Here is a 17,462-nt window from a genome sequence, read left to right as displayed (position 1 = left end):
ATCTTTTGTTTTCCCTGTGTTGCCTTTCTATTTCGTAAGTCCAAAATTTTCATGACTGTTTATCTTGCTATCTTGGCAGCTTTATTCTTAAAACAGTTTCCATTCTGTTATTTTCACTCATTCGATCTTCTTTCTTCCCAGTTGCTTCTCTTTTATTGCTCATATTCAGGCTACCGTAGGTATTTTTTTCCCGAAATGCTCTAAGATGTGTTTTGAAAGCCTCTTCGCACTGATGACTTTACTTAGACCATATGCTCTTATAGTTTGGAAAATTCTTAAATGTATGGTTGATATAAAATTTCCAGAATGAGATTTTCCTTCTGCAGCGGAGTGTGCGCTGAGTTCGAGTCTCGGTCCGGCGCACAGTTTTAATCGATATAAAATTTATTTGAGCATTTTGCATCTTCAAAATATTGAAAACCTTGCTAAATTTCTATTTGTGTTCCTATATCTTTATGATTTTTTTGATCCTGCGTTGTCCATTTTCATTTTTCCTATTGCAATTCTGGAATCAATTCTGTTGCTATTTCTGTCTTGATTGTTGTACTATTTAATTTTTTTAATGTCTGCCTTTTTTGTCTGAGTTACTTTTCTACTATTTTATGCCAACCTTCAGAATTCCACTACTATGCTTTACTTTTTTATTTCGAATAAATCTCTTATAGAGGGTACCAGAAATAAAGATTGTTTTCGCTTCTTTGTTTTCAACTGCATTGTCCTTTGGGCCTGTACCTTTTTCATCCTTCAAGAATGTCGTTCCTGCTCTTCATGTCCGCTTCCCGCCAGTTCTTGTTGTTTTACTGCACTGAAAGCCTGCCTTTTTTTATTGCTTATTCAAAAGCTGTTCTGTTTCCTATTGTGTCCATGTCAACTCCTATATTTTTGATATTTCTTCCTCCTTCTTTCAGCAGTTGTGGATTTGCAGTTGTTTAATAAGTCAAAGATTTGTTTAGTTGTTCTGTCATTACTCATCTTGCATATGTGTCAACAGAATTTTAATCTTCATCTCGTTATATCTGTTAATTTTTCAACTTTCACATATAGTTCTCTATTAGATCTTAATTTTTATTCAGATTCACTGCTACTTTTGGGTCCTACTATTTTTCAGGGCTCTTCTTTCAGTTTTTTTCCAATTTTTCGAGTTCTCTCTTCGTAGTCAGTTTAAGAGTTTCCAGAATGAGATTTTCACACTGCAGCGGAGTGTGCGCTGATATGAAACTTCTTGGCAGATTAAAACTGTGTGCCCGACCGAGACTCGAACTCGGGACCCTTGCCTTTCGCGGGCAAGTGCTCTACCATCTGAGCTACCGAAGCACGACTCACGCCCGGTAATCACAGCTTTACTTCTGCCAGTATCTCGTCTCCTACCTTCCAAACTTTACAGAAGCTCTCCTGCGAACCTTGCAGAACTAGCACTCCTGAAAGAAAGGATATAGTGGAGACATGGCTTAGCCACAGCCTGGGGGATGTTTCCAGAATGAGATTTCCACTCTGCAGCGGAGTGTGCGCTGATATGAAACTTCCTGGCAGATTAAAACTGTGTGCCCGACCGAGACTCGAACTCGGGACCCTTGCCTTTCGCGGGCAAGTGCTCTACCATCTGAGCTACCGAAGCACGACTCACACCCGGTACTCACAGCTTTACTTCTGCCAGTATCTCGTCTCCTACCTTCCAAACTTTACAGAAGCTCTCCTGCGAACCTTGCAGAACAAGCACTCCTGAAAGAAAGGATATAGTGGAGACATGGCTTAGCCACAGCCTGGAGGATGTTTCCAGACTGAGATTTCCACTCTGCAGCGGAGTGTGCGCTGATATGAAACTTCCTGGCAGATTAAAATTGTGTGCCCGACCGAGACTCGAAATCGGGACCTTTGCCTTTCGCGGGCAAGTGCTCTACCATTTTTTTTTTAAGTAGTTACAAGAGTGTTCAGTTATGAGTAGGTGGAGACAAGGCGGGCAGGGGTCGGAAGCCGAGGCCTGGCCGCGATGTCTCCCCCCTCCCGTCCCTGAATCACTCCCTCAAAGTAGCTTCTATATTTATTTTTATTTTATTATTAAGATGTTTTTTTTATTTTTTTACCAGGAACAGGGTAAATTAACAAAAGATCTTTATTGGTACAAACTTAAATATAACAGAAATGCCATCCTTCCGGCGAAAATAACACAAGACATTATACTCGTGCCAGGCGAGCAATTTTTTTGTTTTTATGAACAAGGTGTAGGTAAAAAAGAATAATAATCCTGATGTAAGCAAGAGGTGTGAAGCAATATACAGTGGAGTGAGGGAAAAACCACTGTGTTCTGGTGTAGTGCATAAAAGAAAGGAGGCGCGTGTCCATGCGCCTACTCCACTGTGGGTTACAATATAGAAAGTAGCGCGGGGAGTCTCAGATTTCAGCAGGGGGGGCGGGAGTGTTGTCGGCGTGTGGCACCATCCAACTGAGCGGGGGTGACGTAAAGATCGCATGTAGGTAATTGGCGAAGAAGGCGCGGTAGCGCGGTCGGTGTTCGACTTGACTGAGGGCTATTTGTAAGTACTGCCAGAAATCAAGGCGTGATTTGTCGCCATCATTATACATGTAGGTGATCGTCCATCCCTTGACCCATACAATCGCATGATTTTTGGCGGCGGGGAAATAAGTATTCTCAGGATGGATAAAAGTCCATGGGTCAATCGAGTCCGGCGGAACGCGGAGGTAACAGGCAACGAACAGTCGGGCCAGTTTCCAGACGTCACTGGTGGCAGCACAAGTCAGTTGATGGACATCGTCATCCACGAGGTGGCAAATGGAACAAAGTGGAGAGTCCAGTAGTCCGATGGCGTGAAGGCGGTGATTTGTGGCGAATTTTTCATTTGCGGCTTGGTACCATGTTGCCCGGACGTGGGAGGGAAGAAAAGGCTGGTGGATATGACGCCAAACCGTGGGCCACCGCTCGGACGGATGTCTCACTTCGATATTGTTGCTGGATATGGAACGAAGAAGTAGGGTGTAAAAATCTTTAGGTTGAGGAGAACGCGTGGTCAGTAAGTGTGTGTGAGCGTAACTGAAGTCGACGATGAAATCAGAAATGTGCGCCAGATGGTGCTTGATGTGTCCGACTGGTACTGGTGGTGTTATGGTTGCGGGTCCAAGAATTTCCAGCAAGCTGCACGTAAGGGGGGTGCCCCCGTGCCACTGCTTGTGCATGGTGGACATGTACAAGGACGCCGCTCGGAGTCGCACATTGACAAGGCCGAGGCCTCCCGCTCGCGTGGGAAGGGTGAGCGTGTCGTAGCGGACCTTAAAGAGCGTACCGGTCCTAAGGAAGTATCCGAAGGCAGCCTGGAGGCTGCGTCCAATTGTTGATGGCAGCGGAAGGACCTGTGCGATGTGGACCATTCTGGACGCCACATGTTGATTGAGGTATTGGACACGTTGTAAAGAATCGAGTCGTCGGAGAAGATTTTGTCTCACCGTCGTGCGGATAGTTTGCAGTGCACGCCGAAAATTGATGGCAGCGGAGCGGCGCACGGTGGAAGTGAAAATAATACCAAGGTATCGTAGTTTTTGTACACACGGGAGAGGTGCTAAGTCGGCGTGTGAGAGGCCGCGTCCAATGGACATCGCCGCGGATTTAGCCACATTCATGGTACTGCCCGCTGCAGTGCCGTACGTTGATATCAAATCAAGTACCGTGTGTGTTTCACTCCGTGAGCGGATCAAGAGGAGGAGGTCGTCCGCATACGCACGACATTGAAAACTGTGCTGTCGCAAAGTGAGACCAGAAAGGTGGCTAGTCAGACTCCCGATGAGTGGCTCCAGGCTCATGGCATAGAGTAGGGTCGAAAGTGGGCAGCCTTGCCGTACGGAACGCCGGATCGCCACTGGTCCCGCCACACAGCCAGTAACCTGAATCAGCGATTCGGCTGTGCCGTACAGGCGCCGGATAACGTCGATAAAGGCTGGTGGAAAACCCATACGGTTCATCACTGAGAACAGAAAAAGATGCCGCACTTTGTCGAATGCGCTGTCAAAATCAATGGCAACCACTGCGGCGCGGAGTTTGCACGCCGCTGCCAGTGCAATTAAATCGCGACATTCTCCTGTGGCCGTTTGTATATTAACTGAGCCGCCCGGAGTTGTCTGTTCCGGGGATAGAATGCTAGGCAGGACCTTGCGGCATCGCGTTGCCAGTAGGCGTGTAAACATTTTATAGTCTGCGTTTAGCAAGGTCAGGGGACGGTAATGTGCTGTCGTCACGCCTGGTGTCGGTTTGTGGATGGGTATAATAAGTCCCGTGACGAAGGACGGCGGTACGGCGTTCCCCATCGTCAGCAGTTCATGGAACATCATTGTCCACCGTGACGCCATTAGTGTGAGGAAAGCGCGATAAAATTCTATCGGCAATCCGTCGACACCAGGTGACTTATTCAGAGCGCCTTTTTTGATGGCATCGTGGACTTCGTCACGCGTAATTGGCTCCATCATCTCGTCCGCTTCGTCGTTGGTGAGGGTGCGAGTTACGTGTGGTAACACAGACTCCTCAGCGTGGTTGTCGGTGGTCTCCTCCTGGTACATTGTGCGGTAGTGGTCGACAAAGGCACTGACGATTTCGGCCTGGCAAGTGACGTGCTGGCCGTGACAGGTGTTGATCTCGGTGATGAGTTGTTGTCGTCGATGTTTCCTATCGGAGGCGATATGATGCATGGTGGGATGTTCTTGTTCCGCCGAATCTTGACATCGGGTTCGCACCATAGCCCCCTGCAGTCTACGGCGTGTCAACGTTACAATTTGCGCCTTAATCCTGCTGCGTTCCCTCTGGGTGTCGGGGGTGGGCGGTTGGGCGTCCAGGTCACGGAGAACGTCGTAGAAATAGTCGGTAGTGTGCCGGCGCCACGCAGCTACTTCCTTTCCATACTGAATCAAAGTACGTCGAATGGCAGGTTTGGCACATTCCAGCCACCAGGTCAAGGTCGTGCAGTATGTAGGTAAGCGACGTTCACAGGTGGCCCACGTCTCGGTAACACGATGAAATTCGGGATCATGAAGATGGGTGGTGTTTAGCTTCCACGGTGAACGACTACGCCAGACCACTTGCTTGGGGAAGAGAATGTTGCAGATGTAGGCGCAGTGGTCCGAAAAGGCCAGGGGCCAAAGTTCTGCACCTTGGACTGCAGGTGTGAGTTCCCGAGAGACGAAAATTCTATCAAGGCGGCTCGCGGAGTGACTCGTCTGGTAAGTATGTCCAGGTGCGTCGCCGTGCTGAACTTCCCAAGTGTCGCGGAGCGACAGATCTCTGACGACAAGACGCAGTTCTTGACAGGTGTTGTAGTGGGGCACTTGATCTTTAGGGTGCAAGACGCAATTAAAATCACCCCCAAGCAAGTAATGGTCGCAGCGTCCAAGAAACAAAGGAGCGATTTTTTCTGAAGAGGGCCCTGTCGCGTCTGCGGGTGGAGCCTGACGGAGCGTAAATGTTGACGATACGCGTCCCCATGACGGTGACGGCCATGCGTCTGGCAGATGGAAGGTATGTGAGATCGGTCACTAGAATGACTTCTCTGGCGTACATGGCTACGCCGCGTCCCAGGTGGTCACCAGGAGAAGGATAAGTGTTATATCCCGCGACGTCTGGAAGTGTGGCCAAGTGTACTTCCTGTAGTAGTGCGATATCGACGTCTGACGCCCATATCATCTCTCGCAGCAGTTGAAGTTCCACGGGTGAGCTAATGGTGTTAGTGTTGATCGTCGCTATTCGGTAGGTTTGGAGCCGGACCCCCCCGTGGAGGGGAACTCCACCGGCGGAGAACGATGAGGGGCGAGGCAACGGCGAGTCGTGCCGTACGCCACCTGACGGCGTTATCAGCGGCGTAACGATGCTTCCGTCTGGGGTAACTCTGTCCCCAAAGTATGGTCCGGGTCCTCATCGACGTCCTCACTCCACACCATTGAAGGCGCTGTCGTGGTGATGGTCGTATGTTCCACGTCGGTCGTAGGGGCGGAGGACGTCTCGGCGGCAGTCGCAGCGGTGGAGTCCATTGGTTCAGGAGCACCTGTGCGAGCCAGTAGAGTAGGCATCGACACAGCCACAGTCGGCGTCATGTTGTCGTCATTCGTGTCGTCGTGTAGGTGCTCCGAGGCCTCGTCGGGTCGGACGGCCTCTGCAGCATCAGGGGGAGGTGATCCGTCTCGTTCCGAGACCGTATGGCGCCGCCTCTTGCGCCTCTTAGGTGAACGTTGTTTGCGGGTTCGTCCCTCCGTGTCGGAAGACGGAAGAGAGTCGCGTCGCTCCGAGAGGAAGGCCGTCGCGGGAACGTCAATCGTCGGGGCATCCATATGGTCGGGTGGGTGGGGGTCGGAAGTCATCGCTGTTGGTAGTGGCGCGGGAGTAGCGTCAGGCTTTGAGCGCGACGTGTCGGCCCCGGCGGTATCCGTAGCAGCTGGAAGGGTCACCGGTACGTCGGCCGACGGGCGGCGGCCGGTGGGAGGAAAAGAGAGCGCCGATGCATAGGTGACTGGTAAAACCGTCGTCGGAGTCGGAGGTGTCACGGTAGCGGCTGGCAATTGGGTGATTCGTCGGTGAAGACACTCAGATCTGAGGTGGCCTTCTTTGCCGCACCCGGAACAGGTCTTGGGTTGGCCGTCGTACATGACAACCGCGCGGCACCCGCTAATTTGCAGGTAAGATGGCCTGTGGCGATGGAGATCGATGGTGATCTGCCGTACACCGTTAAGAACGGGGTACGTTTGGAATTGCGCCCAGCGTTCGACAGTGTGGCCATGTACAGTGCCATATGGGCCGAAAGCCACGATAACGTCTTCCGCCGGGAGCTCGAACGGGAGTTCGAAAACTCGTATGGTACGCATTCCTAAGCCGGCATGGTCGACGGTGACCGCTCCAACATTGCCGTCGGCGTGGCAAAAGCGTAAGCCATGGTTGGTGTCACGAAGTATTCTTTCACATACCGCGTCATTGACGACTTTGACGTACACCGTACTGCTTAATATGGACAAATGGATGCCCAAGATATCGGAAGCTGGGATCTTAGCAACGTCGCGTAGGAAGCGTTCCACTTCCAAGGCCTTTGGTCGTGCGTAGTCGTTGCAGAAGGTGAATCGTAAAGTTGGTTCTAGTGCACGTAAGCGACACGTAAGTGACGGCCGCGGAAATGTAAACAACAGCGAGCGCGCGCGCTCCGCAGGCGGAAACAGCAACACGTCCGCACTGCACGGCGGCGAAAGCCGGACTGTGGACTTCCTGGCAGATTAAAACTGTGTGCCCGACCGAGACTCGAACCCGGGACCTTTGCCTTTCGCGGGCAAGTGCTCTACCATCTGAGCTACCGAAGCACGACTCTCGTCCGGTAATCACAGCTTTACTTCTGCCAGTATCTCGTCCCCTACCTTCCAAACTTTACAGAAGCTCTCCTGCGAACCTTGCAGAACTAGCATGGTTAAGCCATGTCTCCGCTATATCCTTTCTTTCAGGAGTGCTAGTTCTGAGTCGTGCTTCGGTAGCTCAGTTGGTAGTTCGGCGCTAGCGGCCGTCCGAAGCGGAGGTCCGATACTTCCGCCTGTGCGGCGCGTGCGAGTGTTTGTTTACTTGTGGACTTAGTCTGCGCGCGAGCTAGTAACAACGATCATGGCGAACAAGTACAGGAAAACTACATTACGGTTCAATTTCTGCAAAGACTACGAACGACCAAAGGCTTTAGCAGTGGAACGATTCATTCGAGAGGACGTCAAGATACCGCCAAACGATATTGTTGGAATTCACCTGTCCATCGTTAGTCCCACGGTGTATGTTAAGATGGTAAATGACGCGGCGTGTGAGAGAATTCTACAGGCGACAAAAGCAGGTCTCCGATTTTGCCATAGTGACGGGAATGTCGGCACGGTAACTGTAGAACATGCTGGTCTGGGTGTACGGACAATACGTGTGTTTGAGCTGCCATTTGAGCTCCCGGCTGACGAAGTTATCGAGGCTTTTAAGCCATACGGCACGGTACATGGTCACACAGCAGAACGCTGGACACAATTCGCCACGTACCCTGTTCTTAACGGAGTGCGACAGATCACTATTGATCTTCAGAAACATGTACCGTCCTATCTGACAATTGGTGGTTGTCGGGCGGTGGTGATTTACGATGGTCAACCACGTACATGTTCTGGCTGTGGCCAGGAGGGACACCTCAGGTCGAACTGTATGCAACGGCGGATTACGCAACTGCCTTCAGGTGTGCGGGAGCCGTCGCCAGCGATGACAGTACTACCGATCACCTATGCCAAGGCCCTCACTGCGTCCGCTGATGACCGAAAGGACACAGCCCCGGTGGAAGATGAAGATGGCACTCTCCGAAACCTTGTAGCAGACGTCGGGATGACAGAGGATGCTGCTCCATCGAGCTTACACTCTACGGCGACAACATCAGATGAGACCGAACTCCCACCAAGCACACTGATAGTAAACGAAGCAGTTCCAGCCACTAGGGATGCTGTTCCGTCTGGAACGCACTCTGAGACGACAGCATCAGTTTCGACCGAACTCCCGCCGAGTACAACGATGGGACTCGAAACACTTCCTGTTCCTACGGATGCTTTTCTGTCGGGCAGCCGTGACTCCTTACAATCTGAGGACACGGAAGGAAGATCACGCAAACAACGTTCCCCGAAAAGGAGGAAACGGCGTCGTCGCACGACATCTCCTAGGGATGACTCCCCTTGCCCCGACGACGATGTGCCTGTGGACCAAGACGACACAACAGCCTCTACGAAACAGGATGAGGCAATGGAAACTGTTCAATCAGACCCGCAGCGGTCTGTCACATTGCCGGTACCGGGACGTGGTGATGCTGAAGAGGAAGCACAACCAGTTGGCGCTCCAGACACAGATGATGTGGCAATGGACACGAATATATCACTGCCTGCAAAGATGTGGTATGACGATATTGAGGAGGCGCCGGACGTCATACAGAGGCAGCCGGCACTCCCAAAGACAGCCTAATAATTGCTGAAGGTGAAGGGAGAGGGGCGAGAGAACGTCTTCTAACTCAGCCCCCAGCGCCGATGCAGGGAGATGTTTTTGCGCGTCGACAGAGTGGGATTCAACGCCATGCGAACCGTATTGCGACATTAAATATAAATGACGTGCGTTCACCGGCCAAAATACACCTACTGAAGGAAACGATTTGGGCATCTGATGTGGATATTGCTTTGCTGCAGGAAGTCCAAATAGCTGCACTCCCATACATCGCAGGCTACCAATCCTATTCGTCACATGGAGATCACAATGGGAGTGGGGTGGCAGTTTACGTGCGAGATGGCTTCCCAGTGGAAAACGTGTGTTACCTTCCGTCGGCCAGGGGAATGGCTTTCACGACGTTTGGGACACGCATCATCAATCTTTATGCACCGTCGGGAAACAATCGGCGGCGGGAAAGGGCACGATTTTATGCAGAAGACATTGCCCCACTTTTCCATGGACGTTATGAATGTGTAATAATTGGTGGAGATTTCAACTGTGTTCTCAGTCAGAAAGACCAATGGCCGCAAGCAAACATCAGCCAGGAGTTGCGAATCGTTATCAACGACCTTGTACTTAGTGACACGTGGGAATTACGACATGGAGATGCGCCAGGATACACCTATGTGACCAGTCATTCGGCGAGCAGGTTAGATCGCATTTATATCTCGCGGGCTCATGCAAATGATGTCCAGGACGCGGAACGCTGGCCATTGGCATTTTCAGATCACAGCGCTTACATCTGTACGGTGCTTCTTCCCCGTAGAGAGGTGTGGAACAGTAAGGCCCCGTGGAAATTAAACATTCAACATCTACATGATCCTGAATGCCGTCACCGGATCCTTGAGACATGGACGATGTGCGAGCGAAGGGTTGGAAGGTATGCGACGAAGCTTGATTGGTGGCTGACTTGTGCTAAACCGGCGCTTCGCCGTACGTTCATCTCATATAGCAGGGAGATGGCAGAATGGCGCCGCCGTACGACCGACTTTTATTTTGCTGCACTGCGCGACCTGGACGATGGTCCACCGGGACAGGACGTCTGGATCGAACGCAAAAGGATAAAAGCTAAACTAGTGGCTTTAGCTCGGAAACATCTTCAGGGAACCATGGTGCGCGCCAGATGTCACGATACGATAATGCACGAGATTCCTTCCATGCACCACGTCGTGAATGAACGAAAACACCGACGACGCGTTTTGGTACAGGAATTAATTACCCGCGAAGACCGAAGAGTGACGCGTCAAGCGGACATTGTCTCTGCATTCGTCGACCATTACCAACACATCTATCGGGAAGAAGCAGCCCCTGTCGATGACCTCGACCGTATAGCCACGTACGTCTCCCGTACACTGACGGTGGAAGCCGCGGGAACCTTACTGGAAGCCATTAGCTGTGAGGAAGTACATGATGCGATCGGAAAGGGTGCGTTGAATCGGTCCCCAGGCATTGATGGACTTCCTGCTGAATTTTATCGAGAATTTCGCAACGAAATGGCACCGCGATGGACGGAAATGTACAACGAGATGTTAAATTCCGATGCGCCTATTCCACCGGCTTTTATGGAAGGCCTCTTGGTGCCAGTACATAAACCGAAGCCAGGAATTACGGTCACACATTATCGCCCCATCACCCTGCTTAATGCCGACTATAAGATCTTTGCACGGTTGCTAGCGTCCCGATGTCGTATGTTAATTCGTAGCGTTCTCTCTCCAGAACAGACGACACCGGGTGGATCGGTGAATGTGCAAACAGCTACTGCCGAATGCCGTGATGTGATAGCGCTAGCGTCGGAGTGCCGGCTTAAAGCGGCGATGGTGGCGGTTGATTTTGACAGTGCTTTTGATAAGGTGCGCCACAACTATCTGTGCGCTGTACTGGAACAAATGGGATTTCCAGACCGTTTTACTGGTCTCATTAGAAGGATTTATGGGGGCGCACAATCCTTGGTACAGGTTAATGGGCGTATAGCAGGGCCCATTCAAATTCGACGATCCATTCGCCAGGGCTGCCCTCTTTCGATGCTGCTGTTCGCGATAGCGTTGGAACCATTAATCGGGAGGCTAACAAATTCTCTTTCTGGGATGGAACTGCGGGGCTACACCTTCAAATGTCGTGCCTATGCGGACGACCTCCTGCTGCTCGTTCGTTCTGAGGAAGAGGTGAAGACGGTCCTTGAACTGTTGTTGGACCACAGTGTGACGGCGGGTAGTGCAGTGAACATGAACAAATCAGCAGCAATGCCGGTTGGAAGGGGCCTTACGCCGGAAGAAATCAGTCCGTTTCCTTATGTGCAACGATTCCGCTATCTCGGCATAGACTTTACCTCATCTGTAAAACATACTGCGGCAGTTAACTACCGACGTATTTTACAGACAACACGTACCATGGTCCGACAACATCTCCTACGGCGCCTTGATCCTTTGCAGCGAGTCGAATATCTGAACACATATGTGGTTTCTCGAATGGTGCATATTTCGCAGATCCTGCCCCTACCACTCACGCTCGGACGTCGACTTCAATCAGCACTAGGCTATTTTGTGATGATTGGATCGCCCCTCAAGGTGCGATACGCAACGCTCACGCTCCCTACGGACAAGGGGGGACTCGGACTTACAAATGTTCACTGCAGAGCGACGGCGCTCCTTCTAGCTACGATGTACAAGCAATGGCGTAGCGGGCGTGATTCCCTTACATCCCGCCTACTGGATCTCCTAGTTCCAGCGTCCCTCACACCTCCGGTGGCGGTGGGCAACATTACGTCACATTTTGCGCATGTATCAACATTTATCGTGGAACTTAGTTATATCAGAGACGAGCTTCCGCGCACGAGACCACCGTGCGCGAAGGATTTTTATGTTTGGCTGCTACGACGGATAAGTCGTAATGTCATTGAACTCAAACACCCCAAGTTGCATTGGCCGAAGATTTGGAGACATGTGCACCAAAAATTCCTTCCTACCTTCGTTCGGGCACTGTGGTTCTCTGTCACCTGTGGAAAGTTCAACACCAACCAACGACTCCATGCAATTGGACTAGTGGACACTCCACTATGCCCGAAATGTCGCCAAGTGGATGACGACCATCACCGCTTAACTTGTATCGCGGTGGAGGAGGTATGGCTCCTAGGAAGACAGATGGTAGCTTGCTACCTCCGTGTGACCCCGCAACATATTACACCTGCTTCCTTCTTACATCCGGAGAGTGACTACTTTCCGGCGACTAAATCACACTCGATCATCTGGGTCAAAGGTTGGACGATCGCGTACCTCTATGGGGATGCTGCCAAGTCGCGACTCGACTTTTGGTATTTCTTGCAGCGAGCCCACAATGAGGTTTATAGATGGTCACACTATCGGGAAACCTTTGCCAACTATCTTCAGGCAGTCTTCCTCGACCCCCCACGCAGTTGGGAGGTGCCGGGTGCAGTCGGTGTGCACATTTGACAGCTGATAACGAACCTCACGTTTCTCTCACCGCTCCATATATAATGCACAAACTATACCATGAAATGCTCTACATGTTCCTTTTAACAGAGTGATCTTTATGAAAAATAAATAAATACATAAAAATAACATCGCTGTATCCCTGTTCCTTTACATTTGTGATTTGTTTTACAATGATTTTTAATTTTTTTTGTTTTTGCAGAGGATGCATTTCATTTAGTGTTTGTAAAAAAAATTAAAAAAAAAAAAAAAAAAAGATGGTAGAGCACTTGCCCGCGAAAGGCAAAGGTCCCGAGCTCGAGTCTCGGTCGGGATCACAGATTTAATCTGCCAGGAAGTTTCAGTTTAAGAGTTTCCACTGCATAGGGTATTTCTGGTCTGACCACTGTTTGACAGTGTTTCAGTTTCGTGTTCCGCGATAAAGATTTATGGGTATATATGTTTCTTTTTGTTTGGTATAACCTCTCCATTTTATGTATTCTAGTGTCTATTGAATTTCCTAGTTTCATATCCGTTCTCCTAGATATTTAATTCAGTCTGCTTTAAATATTGTGTTGTTCTTTATTTTAAGGTTTTGATGCGCGTTAATGATATTACCAGGAACTGTGCTTCTTTCAAATGATAATTGTAATCATACTTTGGCTGCTTGACGCCGTAGTTCTGTGATTTGTTCTTGTACATTTCAAGCGAAATGGTTCATGTGGCTCTGAGCGCTATGGGACTTAACATCTGAGGTCATCAGTCCCCTAGATCTTAGAATTACTTAAACCTAACTAACCTAAGGACATCACACACATCCATGGCCGAGGCAGGATTCGAACCTGCGACCGTAGCGGTCCCATGGTTCCAGACTGAAGCGCCTAGAACCGCTCGGTCACACCGGCCGGCCATTTCAAGCGAACGTCACTTTATTATAACAGTACAGACTGAATTAAATACGAATAACAGACAGTCTTTTACTGTCCTTCACAAACGATGTGCTCATTTTCTGACCCAAACTGGGTTTTATGGAATGTTTATCACCTACGTTTTTCGCACACTATAAGCAAAAACAATCATAAACTCACATTAAGAGCAGCTCCCTAATATCTATATTTGATCCAAAATTGTGGCACCAGTAGTAACAAGAGAAATATTTAACCTAAACTGAATTCTAATATTCCTCTTGCTTTCGTATAACATAGATGTTTAATCGTATAGAAACATATGCCTTTGACGCAATATTCACAATCAGCTAAGGACTTTTGTTTTTTCAGTTATACCACCGACGTATTTTAACCTAAAAAATAAAAATACTAGAATGAACCAAACTGAAGAGTATTTTGTATTTTATATTATGAGCCGGTAACCATATCTCACTGCAAATTTCGCAGGCTCTAACTATAAACCGAGTTAACGTTATCAGTGCAGAAGAAGTAAATGTCCTGCAAAGTGGGGTATTGTTACATAACTTATCATTTTCAAAGATACTTTTTTTACTGTCTCTGTACCGACGGGCGAAACGGAACGGTCCGGAAAGACTGGAGAAACACGCGATTAGTTGCACAACACGGAAACGGGAACTCCGCCGTTATCTTACAGCGGTCTACAAGTGTCGCATCACATTTTGCTGGATGAAGCTTACATTTATCGACTGCCATTTAGTTTTCAAATATTTATTAAAAGTTATGGCGTTTGTCTAACATGGTAATATCGGAAAAACGATGAATAACGTTAAGTGGGAGAATTGGATAGGACGAATCTTTTAGCACAAATGAAGCTCACTAAAAATTAAAAGACAAGGCTCCCTCTTCAGTGAGTACTCCGAGGCCTTTTTATTACCAATAACAATGAAGTTTGTGAAGGTATTACGCTTTTTTACGGAGGATCACCTGAGATACCTTCAAACACATTGAATGTATTTGAATCGAATAATTGTTGTTGCTGGTAACCGTATTTCTGTCCTGTTGACATTCAGTTAAAGAATATTGAACGTTATATGACGGAAAGAAAGAATTTGGTGCAAGGTGGCAACTCAGGTGCTATTATATCATACTGTGTATGGAGTGACGAGTATTAAATAAATCGTACAGCTAACCGAGGTGTACAGGCCGGCAATACTACTAACAACGCGGTAGCTATTTCTAAATAAGCTCTCACTTTCGTCCTAGGATTTTAATTTATTATCTCTGCCAAATTTTATTTTATTTATGAGGAAAAATAATAAGAATTAGAAGAGCCTAAGACTTGTTTAGAACAAGTTATCGATTGTATCCGGATGTAGTTCTCGCTAAAACAACGATTCACAACGCTGTCATCTGACGTCCAGGTAACAACTCATTATTTATCGCTTGTGTGATCTGTTATAGTCTCTAAAGCGGGAAGTCGTTACCCTGCGATGTTTACAGAGCGACAATCAGGTCCAGTTCCAAATTAAAAACATTAAGTTGCATAGTTAGGACCTCTCTGATATGTGGCTGTTACAAATACGGGGCGGGAAATAAAAAGTCCATATTTATCTTTGAACATTGCTCCATTGCGAAAGTGTACACTAATGAGCCAAAACGTTATGACTACTGCTCACTGAAAAATTGAATCCGCCTGGTAGCCTGTACGTGACGCAGAAGACGTATAAGAGGATCAGAGACTAATGGGGCATCATTGTAGTGAAAATGGTAAGCCACTGACGTAAGCGACTTTGACGAAGTGGAGATTGTTACGTAACGACGAAAGGGGGCGAGCATCTCTGAAACGCCAAAAATGGTCGGCGTTGCGTGTGCTGCTGTCGTGAGCATCAACGGTAATCGTCTGTAGGACAGTGGAACCGTGAGTTAGCGACAAGGTACTGGACATACACTCTTCATCGCTCTGTAAAGTAGGATAGGTGGCGATCTGTGGAAGATCTCGATGGAGTACAATGCTGGTACAGATACACTCCGGTCAGCGCAATTGCTGAACACGGGTGTCTGAAGCTGACGACTCCCACTCGTTCAAGTTGATCCAGGGACATTGCAACTGCGTTTGCAGTGCTCACGGAACTATAGACATTTGATCGTGGATAAACGGAAACGCATCACCTAGTCATGTGAATCATGTTTATTGTTATACCACGTCGATATTCATGTCCGGAGGGATATATTGGGATATATTGTCAACTAGCCGAAAGGCTGTTCGAAAAATACACCGCGCCAAGGGCGATTGTCAATGGGGGCGGTATTGGGAAAATTCACCTGGGCTTCCATGGGACGTGTGGTAGTAATCAAACGCACCATTACAACTGTGGACTATGTGAAGACTATTGTGGAGTACCAGCAGCTCTTCAAGCTTGATTTTTTTCCCTGGCAATCACTGCATCTTCCCGTAGGATTAGCCGAACGGTTAGAGGCGCCATGTCACCGATTGCGCGGCCCCTCCAGCCGGAGGTTCGAGTCCTCCCTTGGTCATGGGTGTTTATATTGTCCTTCGCGTAAGTTAGTTTAAGTTAATTTAAGTAGTGTTTAAGTCTAGGGACCGATCACCTAAGCAGTTTGGTCCCTTAGGAATTCACACACATTTGAACGTTTTAACCTGTAGGATAACTGCCAGTGTCACATTGTCGGAATCATCCGACAGCTGTTTCAACAACGTGGTAAGAAACTCATGTTGATGTCTTCCCCACCAAATTCGTCTATTCTGAATTCGCTACTATTAGGCATCAGATCCGCGCCCACGAAGCACTGGTCCGTAATTTACGGTAACTTTGCCAGCTGTGCGCAGGGATCTGGTGCCATATACCTCCAGGTACCTACTAAGGACCTGCCGAATCAAAGTCACGCAGAATCGCTACTGTACTATGTTCGAAAGGTGGGGCAACACACCGTTAAACAGGAGGTCATAATGTTGTGGCTAATCAGTGAATGTAGCTGTTGTTATATTCACTGATGACCAAAATTAAAGCAACAATCGGAATTTTTCCAAGGTTGTGTTTCTTTTGCCACAAAACAGTGAAAACATGTGATAGTAAAGTAGAAACAATGCAAAGAATACAGTATATAAGCAACTGCAACATGCTTAACGGTAGACACAAACGTTCTCCGTTTTTCTCCAACTTAACGGATTTGCACACAAATTCTAACAACTGATTAATGGGCTCAGTATGGGTTGTGACCACCTCTGGCAGCAATACAGGCTTGATAACGACGGGGCATACTGTGAATGATGTCATCAATCTCATGTTGAGGCAAATACGGCATTCTTCCTGCAGAACTGCTCGCAAGTCTTAGAGAATGGTTGGTGAATGATGACGTGATGGAACCCGTCTCCCTAGTGCATCCCGTACAAGATCTACGGGATTCAAATTGAGAGAGCGAGCAGGCTTTGCCAAGCAGCATCTTCCGTTTTCAAGAAAACATCCATTTCCCCTGCTTTATTAGGTCGAGCATTATCGTCCATCGGTATGGAATCTGGGCCCACAGCATCTCGTGACAACCACACATGGGGTCCAAAGATCTCGTAACAATACCTGACAGCAATTAAACCTTGCCGATTCACCCGTACAATTTCACGAAGATGTGTTCGAGCTGTCAACATAATCCCTGCCCACACCAGTAGGGATCCTCCTCGACATCGGTCCCTTTCCACATTGGGTCCCGAAATCGTGTTCCTTCAGATGTGAATCCGTCGAGAATCACTCTCCAGACGAAATCGGGACTCATCTGTGAAAACAACGTTGGCCCACTGTTCGACCGTCCAGGTGGCATGTTGATGACTCCACACCAGGCGTTCTCTTCTGTGAAGACGCGTCAGAGGTACACATACAGCTGGTCTCCGACAGTAAACGCCACTCTGACGAAGCCTTCTGTACACCATTTGCGTCGTTACCACACGTCCAGTGGAAGCTGCGGTCAGATGCCAGTTGTCTTGCAGTACTAAGGCGGTACCGTCGAGCCATTACGGCCAAAAAACGGTCCTATCTGTCTGGTGTTACACGTGGTTGGCCCTTCCCTGGTCTTCGAAATACAGCTTCGGTCTCTATAAAATGTCACCACATCCGA

The sequence above is a fragment of the Schistocerca americana genome, chromosome 4 (assembly GCF_021461395.2).
Source record: "Schistocerca americana isolate TAMUIC-IGC-003095 chromosome 4, iqSchAmer2.1, whole genome shotgun sequence".
Taxonomy (NCBI): Eukaryota; Metazoa; Arthropoda; class Insecta; order Orthoptera; family Acrididae; genus Schistocerca; species Schistocerca americana.
Note: the sequence above shows the minus strand (reverse complement) of the source record.